The sequence below is a fragment of the Mytilus edulis genome, chromosome 14 (genome assembly GCF_963676685.1).
Source record: "Mytilus edulis chromosome 14, xbMytEdul2.2, whole genome shotgun sequence".
Classification (NCBI taxonomy): domain Eukaryota; kingdom Metazoa; phylum Mollusca; class Bivalvia; order Mytilida; family Mytilidae; genus Mytilus; species Mytilus edulis.
In genome coordinates, this window is record NC_092357.1 from 57028284 (window position 1) to 57037240 (window position 8957).

Sequence of the window (8957 nt, forward strand, 5' to 3'; positions counted from 1 at the left end):
ATCAAATAACTTTATCATAGACCAGACAAAAGTCACACCAAAACTTTGTAAATATTGTCAAGTCAAACTAGAGCGAACTACTAGATAACTAGTACGTACAGTTGTACCTGTTTTAGCACAGAATCAAATAACCTGATTACATGTATAGACCAATCAGATGTCACTTCTAAATTTTTGAAAATACAAATGTACATGTACATGTACAATGTATAAGGCTTTAAGATGTTAATTTTGTCTTCTTCTTAAATTAAAATTTCATAGTTGACCAGAAAATTATATATTATAAAGCATATACTGTACAATGAATTTTGCTACTATTTTGTAAATCATGGAGGCACTATACATTTGTACATGACACTGATTTGATACTCTATATATGTGTAAGTCAACTTGTAATGACTTTTTTCGTCCATTTTCAAATTTTTAGATTTGCTCAAGATATTAACTGCTTTTACACTTAAAATGTTATCTGTTTTAATATACATGTATAGGTAAATATATATATTGTAACATGTAATACCAGATGCTCCGCAGGACGCAGCTTTATACGACCGCAGAGGTTGAACCCTTGACGGTTGGGGCAGGTATGGACACAACATTCAAGCTGGATTCAGCTCTAAATTTGGATTGTGATTAAATAGTTGACACAGCATAGGTTTCTGACACATAATGAATGTGGTCTAATGAACTTAAATTTTTTTTGCCTTTGAGCAATTCACTATGCTGTTGAATATTAATCCTCTCAAAAAAATGTTTGAAGAAATTTTCTTTTTATTTATGAAATCTGTAATTTCCATGTTGCTGTTGCATAGGAAAATAATAATTAATTAATATACATGTATATATTAAGTACACATAATAATATATCGTCGCTGGGCTTCTAAATTTTGGCTAAAAGTACTTTTTGAAACACCAATGGTCTGGGCGGGAGGAAATCTTTTGTATTACAAAATAGCATACAGTTAGACCAATCAAAATGTGTGAAATAAGACATATTACAAAATTGCCAATGTCAGTTGTTTGTAAAGTTTGCTTCCAAAATGTTGTATGAAAACTTGAAAATCATTGTAGAATAGCTTTGGGAAAAAAATAATTGTACATTTCTTTATTTCTGTGAAAATAATTTAAGTTTTTGGATAATCCAGAAATGTCAACGTTTTTATTTCACTGCTATTTACAAAAATGTTCAAGTTCACATACAACATTTTGGAAGCATGCATTTTGCCAAAATTTTCAAAGCCTGTTTGTGAGAAATTTTTTTCTTGAAAAATTTGTAATTTACATTTTAGAAGCCCAGCGACAATATTACAATATACATAATGTTCATGATGTTTTATCAAAAAAGATTCTGTATACTTTTTTAAAAAGTCAATGAGAAAAGACAATGTTTATCAGGTTATATGATTATTAAAATATTATAATATAAAAACATGAAATATTATAATGTAAAGTAAAGTAATTTTCTATATATTTCATTTCTAAGTTGTTTTATTTATTTCATTAATTGTATGTGATTATAATTACATTAGATGTATGTTTCATTATAATACTTTATTCTGATTGGCTAACTGCACATCACGTGTTATTCCGTAAGCAGTTGCATTGCTCAATACAACTTTTCATTCATGATAACATGCGGTCCAACAATAAAGTGCACAGGAGAATTAAATAAAAAAATATATAAAATTCGTGTTTTCATGATCATAGCCAACAAATATAATTATAAGTATTGAATGCTTCTTTTTGTAACTTTATAGGGTTGTAAAAGCGTTGACCGTGCGTACATTTTTAGAATGAAGCGCTTCCGCGCTTCATACAAAATGTACTTCGGTCAACGCTTTTACACCCCAATAAATTTACAAAAAGAAGCATTCAATTCTTAAGTATTTTGTAATTTACCTCTTGTTTCACTAGTCAATGTGACGGAGTGTTTTTGAAATAAAAGCATATTGTATTGTATTGTAAATTTTGTATATTTCACTATGATTTCAATTCTTCTTCACAAGTCATACTTTCTAGAACTACCCAGTAGTCCTTAATTGCTGTTAACCACAAAATCACTACTATATTTTATAACAGTGACACTAAAATTAAAGAGTCTTTTTGTTACATAAATCTTCTAGAAATAGTTCTCTTACTGTTAAACAGTGAATCTAACCACAAAATGATAAACCAATCAGATTTTAGTCTTCTTGTAACTTCAAACTTCCAGAACTAATCCAGAAATGAAAGATCCGTATAATCATGATCAATTTTACTATTAAATATATATTGTAAATATATCATGACGCTAACATAAAGGAGTGACCGCCCGAGTCCACTAGCACTTACGGTTAACAAGAAAAACAAATAACCCTTTAAGCAAATTCACTGCTGTATTTTTGTAAATACATCTATGACACTAAGATTTTAAATCTTCTCGTTACGTCAAACTTTCATAAAACAAATGTTGTCCTCCAATCCTATTTCGTCTTAAATCATCTGATTTGGAAATTGAATTTGACCTTCATGACCCTGTCAAACATGATAAAAGTAACCTTAGGATAAATAAACTTATGAAAAGTTGTTTGTATGCTGGACAATATTTACAGAAGATTTTAATTTAAAATTCCTCGTAAACAACTGATAAAACGGTGTCCTAAATTTTAAGGGATTATCTCTTTGAAGGTTTCCTTTTATTTACATCTGCACATTATTTATTTACAATATCTCATATACTAGAAATCCAAAAGAAAATTTATTTATTTTTACAAAAAAAATTCCCAGTCCTTAATATTAACATGATTTATAAGTCTATTTATGTTATTTATCATGTTACCTTTATTCAAATCTGCACATTATTTATTTTAATACAAGATATATATTTATTTTTGTACACGAGGTAATTAAAATTAAAATTTATGTATTTTTCCAAAATTTATCTTACCGTAGTCCTTTTTAACTCTGTGTATATTATTTATCAAGTTTCCTTTATTTATTTTATGTGCATGTTATTTGATCTCAATATAATATATTTAGTATATTAAATGAAATTTTACGTAGTTTGTACATCTAGTCTCCCAGGCCTTTTTAACAATGTGTTGTTTCAGTTATAAAATGGCAATACAACAGATACATGCATGATGAATAAATTATGTATTTACAATACAATATATAGTACATTGTTATCCAAAGAAATTACATGTGATTATTACAAAAACTTCAACAGTTATGCATTGTCATTGCAGTTTTTTATTTCACCATATCGTTATCCCATTTAACTAAGGGAACAACCATCTAACTTTAAAAAAAAGGGTGGGTGGGGGGTAGAGGGTATTGTTTTTTCCTAAAAAAACATCCCCATTTTGATGAAAATAAAAATTATGGTCCAGCAGGTGACCAAAAAAAATTCTGAATCTAGATTTTCCCTACACCTTAGCATTCATAAATTAAGTATTAAATTTAAATTTTTTTTTTTACTGAAAACATGAAAACATTATAAGGGAGCTACCATTTGATTTTTATGGGGGGGGGGGGGGGGGGGGGGGCTAGGATGAAATTTGAAAAAATAGGCAGGACAGGAGTTTTGAGTAAAAAAAAAGGCAGGATGTGACACTTGCAAAAAAAAAAAGTCAGGACGACAATTTAGGTAAAAAAAAGTCAGGATAAACTAAAAAAAAAAAGGCAGGACCGATTAGAGTGAAAAATAAAAAGGCAGGACAGAGATTACAGCTAAAAAAAAATGCAGGACAACATTTTTCATCCTAGCCCCCCCCCCCCCCCCCCCCCCCCCCCATAAAAATCAAATGGTAGCTCCCTAAAGTCAAAAACAAATTTCTCATTCAAGCAATAAAAAAAATCCCCTTGAAGTTAAATGGGTGCTCCCTTATATGTTGTAAATGTTAATTACCAATAAAACAAACAAAAAATCAATTTCAGAGATGTTGAAATTCATATCTTGACTGGCAAATTTTTACAAGAACCAACAATGGCAACATAAATCTTGAGTGTTTTATGATTACATTAAAAATAGTAATTTCTATCAAATTTCAAAACATTGTTAAACCAACTTAACTGAGATTGGAAAATCAACATGTATACATTGCCTACACATATATTTGTACATGTACATGTATGTAATATTTATTTCATTAGTACATGTATCAAATCATAAGAATTAAACCATGCATTAACATGTGCATGTGTAATTTACTTAATAAAACGTTATATGACTTTAAATGTAACTTTTCTCAGGTTGAGGAAGTTACTTTTTAATAATTCTTTGGTTGAGTAAGTTTGCACTTTAGCCTATATGATAAAATATATATCATGTTATTTTATGATAATCTATATATACATGTATAGCTACTTAATATGGTTATGAAATTTAAATTTAAAAAAATTGTGTTGCTAAATTTGAGTACAATGTAGTTAAAAAAACTAAAAACATAACCTGTATTTAGGGTTTCCTTTCATGGGAAAATTATCATCATAAAAAAAATCCCTTTTACATTTACCTACCCTAATTTTCTAAATGAGAAAAACATATACGGTATATTCTTTAATCAGCTTTTGTCAGACATGTGTTCTAATCTTGAGTATATATTACATAATGTCATCCGTCAGAATCTTGTTTGAAAGTTCTTGGGAAAACCATAAGCGTTACCTTTCAAATCCGAATTTTAACTAAGAGAAAATTTATGAGTGAGAACTTTATTGTAATTATAAAGTATCATGTTGTTAAGATTAAATTTCTTTCTTTTTGCATGTTTTTGCTTTTTAATTATTCTAATTTAATGTAGCTGATAATAATCAAGGAGGAAAAATATAACTCTTATTTTACAAACAAATTTCACTTACATAGTAATTGGGGACAAAACTTAAAGGGAGCCCAGTCACCCATTGCTCCTAGATTTTGAGGTGGGCCCTAAACTTTCAGGTAAATTTCAATTGAACATATAGAAACTAACTATGAAAGATCTGGTCATGGCTCCCAGCTTGAAATATATACTAGTTTAGTCCCTGAGTATAAGGATGTTTGCTTCTCTGTTTCAGAAAAACAAGCTTTTTAAATAAAAGACTGTTATAAATTGATATAAATGAAGAAACTAAAAAGCAGAAAAAAATTAAGGTACAAATTTATGTGATAAAAGGCATTGAAAATTGGCCGGAAATGGTCCACTGTCCCAGGTTAGGGGAGGGTTGGGATCCCGCTAACATGTTAAACCCCGCCACATTATTTATGTATATGTCTGTCCCAAGTCAGGAGCCTGTAATTCAGTGGTTGTCGTTTGTTTATGTGTTGCATATTTGTTTTTCGTTCAATTTTTTATATTAATAAGGCCGTTATTTTTCTCGTTTGAATTGTTTTACATTGTCTTATCAGGGCCTTTTATAGCTGACTTTGCTCATTGTTGAAGGCTGTACGGTGACCTATAGTTGTTAATGTCTGTGTCATTTTGGTCTTTTGTGGATAGTTGTCTCATTGACAATCATACCACATCTTCTTTTTTATAGTAATACTCTCTAGATTTTTCACACATTTAACATTGGTATTTTTTTTTCTTCAAAAAAGTTAACAATGTAAAGAAACAAGAATTTTATCAGATTTGGCTTTTTAAACTATAAATACATGTATTGAAATTATGAAAAGAAAAGTAGGGGTTAGCAGGCTACATTGTATATGTTTAATGACACTGCAATAGCATGGATATAAAACAGGATTTCAAATATCTGTCAAAAATTCAAAAACAAGGGGTCCGAAGGGGAGCCAAATTCCTTGGAATGGAATTTTTCCCTGAAAAAGGGGGAGCCCTTGCAACCCAGCCTCTACAATACCCAGACATATGTTTGCACAATTTTACGAATATATCTGACTGTAGATATTATATACATTTTAGATATGGACATGGTCAAGTAATTTGATTAGATCTACATGGACATGGTCAAGTAATTTGAATAGATCTGTGGACATGTTATAAAATGACAATAAATTTTCTCAAAAGTGATACTTTTCATGAACCTACAAAAAAATCAAGAAAAGGGTATGATACATGTATATACAAACATAGATATACATGTATACACGTACATATGCTAAAGTACATGTAACAATGACTACATGTAAGAACATGTACTTTTTGAATCTTTCATACTTTATGAACTAATTATGAAAGAGTTACCTCCCCTTTCAGAGGGACTAGTAATAATTCAAAAAGCCTTCCATTCTTTTTTAGTTCTACATGTACCTTGCAAATTCCATGAATTCAATATATTGGTAAAATATTTCAATTTTTTTTTTTAACATTTCTGCCTTCCCATACATTTTGTACATGTGTTTTCCTACTTTTTCAATCACCTGCCATCACCAATTTATAAATGTAGATCATTGTTTACACATTGGTTCTTTGATGGTGAGTTATCTCATTGGCACTCATTCCTATCATGTACAATGTACATAGTCTTCATGCTTAACCACAAGTCCTACAGCCCTGACTTGTAAAATTGCTTTCAGGCTTGTAAAATTCTTCTCTACAAGCATGACAAAATGCAAGGCAACAGAATTCAAGTTCAACTAAAATTTTCAAAAATTGATCTTTGGACTGGTGGACTCAAAAGTTTATCATGAAGACAGATGTACATGTACATGTAATTAACTTACAAATGTAGATAGGGTTTAATCAATCAAAAAAAATCCACCTGATTAACATTGATTCATTTCAAATCACTCCATTTCTAATTACAAAATTAAAACTTACTCATGTACTTTAACTTTCACCAGATGAAGTATAAAGCAATTACTCTTTTTAGTGCAAAAGTACTTTAAAATTCCAGGTGTATTTGCATAATCACACATCAAACAGGAAAACTGCTTATTTTTTGTATTGACGTCCAAAATTAATTTCTCCTACATGTACAAATGTACATTTTTTACATGTAGTTAATACTATGATTAATCATGTTAATCAGGATAGGAACAATGTTATAAAATGTTATTCAAATATAATCGTATCTTCCTTGACGTACACATGTACATGACAGCCAAACCATTCCATAAAATGTCAATATTTGTGGTTTGACAGACAAACCTTTGCAAACTTGTACTTTTGTTTCATTTAGTTTAGTTTAAACATATTTATTTATAGTGGATTCGGAAACAAGTTATTGCAACTTATATTTATCCCTTTCAACTTTGCGGGTGTGAGTTCTGCCTTGTAGTGGCATTAGCCTACTCTTTTTAGAAATCTACAAGGGTGTCTTAAAGACTTTGTGTCTTTTAAGTGCAAGAGATATGACTCTCTCTTAACAGGGGTCAGCCATTTATCGTCCACTTCCAACAGACTATCATCGTTTCCTGAACTTCTGAAGACCATTGAACTATAAAATCTACAGGCCCGGAGCTAAATTTTTGAAAATTTTTAGTTAGATTCTGTTGGCCTGTAGATATGATTTTTACAGGCCCAAGAGCAATTTTACTAGCCTGGGCTGCCACTCAGCGTGAAGACTGTTACGGACCATATTATACTTCTGTTAACTCATTTGATTACAAACTTGTTCAACTGCAACTTGTACCACTGTAAATTGTTTATTTGCAAACTTGTACAAGTGTACATTGTACATGTAAAGTCAGGAGCTTCTGGCCTTTGTTAGTCTCTTATGTTTTTTTAATTTAAGTTCATTTATTTGTTTTAGAGTTTAGTGTGACGTCCATTTTCACTGAGCTACATGTACATGAAGTACACAATTTTATTTTGGGGCCAGCTGAGGACCACCTCCGGGAGCAGGACCTTTTGCTGCTACATTAAAGTGGGTGGTCTTTGGCTATTGTCTGCACTTCGGTTGGGTTGTTTTCTCTTTGACATAAAAAATGTACATGTATACATGTATATATATTCAGGCTTTTTCACCATTTCTGTTCTCAATTTTACTACATACATGTACATGAATATTAAACATAAAATTATTATTAAAATATTAATATTACATTTGTAAATGTCTCAAAGATGGACATGATGGAAAGTCAGGGGGGGGGGGGGGGGGGGGCATTAATTTTTAAATATTTGCCTAATTGTATCTATTTAGTAAACCCCATCTTAACCCTCATTTTTGTGGTTTCACTGTTATTTTCATATATAGGGCCAATAAAAGTATCAAACATTTTTTAAATGATGATATAAAATTTACACAGGGAAGTATTGTGTTATGATTCATCATGTCCAATCCTCTACATAACAACTACCTTAAAAGTTATATATGATGTAAGATAATCATAGCTGCTTGGCTTTTCGTTTATTACATCAAATGCACACAGTTTCCTAAAAAATCAGTTTTATTGAAAAATTCAAGTTGTTGCAAGAAACTGTTCGCCATGTTCACAGTGTTCTTGTTTTGTTTACTAAAAAAATAATTATAACTTCCATGTTGGTAGACAATGTATTGCTGTTAAGCCTTTTCCTTAAAAATTCAAGTTGATGCTCAGCCTCTATATTATTTGAGATAGATGTTCTTTTTTTTTGTTGCTAGACTACATCAATAGACAATATCCAACTCGAATACTCCAAAAAGAGAAAGTTGAATCAGAATGGACATGATTTTTCTAGCTTAGTGGCAATGCATAAATCTTGTCTATTATTCAAGATTTTGTGTTTCTTCTTACTGTTAAATTTAAGAATGACACCTGCAGAATTCCTTCTATTGTGTTTGATTTTAACTAAATTTGAACAAGCGCCAACAAAATAAACAAACCCGATCGGACGTTGGTCATTGCATCTTGTTATTTATATAACTAAAATGAGCAAATATAGGCTCCGCCATCAAAATATTTTGCTTACATATGAGTCTGAGTTAGTTGCTTACCTGGTTGACAAGGTTAATCTTGCAAAATTTGTTGTTAAAATGTGAAAAATATCGATTTAATCCCACACAGATCTGTACAAGTGCATAAATTCTAAAAACCGGAAGTACATACAATATTGCGG

At 30.4% G+C, this 8957-nt stretch overlaps 1 protein-coding gene across 7 annotated transcripts in view; it reads right to left on the reverse strand.

Moving 5' to 3' along the window:
- LOC139502424 (band 3 anion transport protein-like) overlaps positions 1-8957 on the reverse strand; it is an 83725-nt gene extending 74768 nt beyond the window's left edge. For 6 of the 7 annotated variants that reach the window (XM_071291896.1, XM_071291889.1, XM_071291884.1 and 3 more), the window contains exon 1: positions 8836-8947. The gene's annotated coding sequence lies outside the window, so the exon portion shown is untranslated. Of the gene's footprint in view, positions 1-8835 lie in introns of all 7 variants that reach the window. The other variant, XM_071291893.1, reaches the window with a different exon arrangement.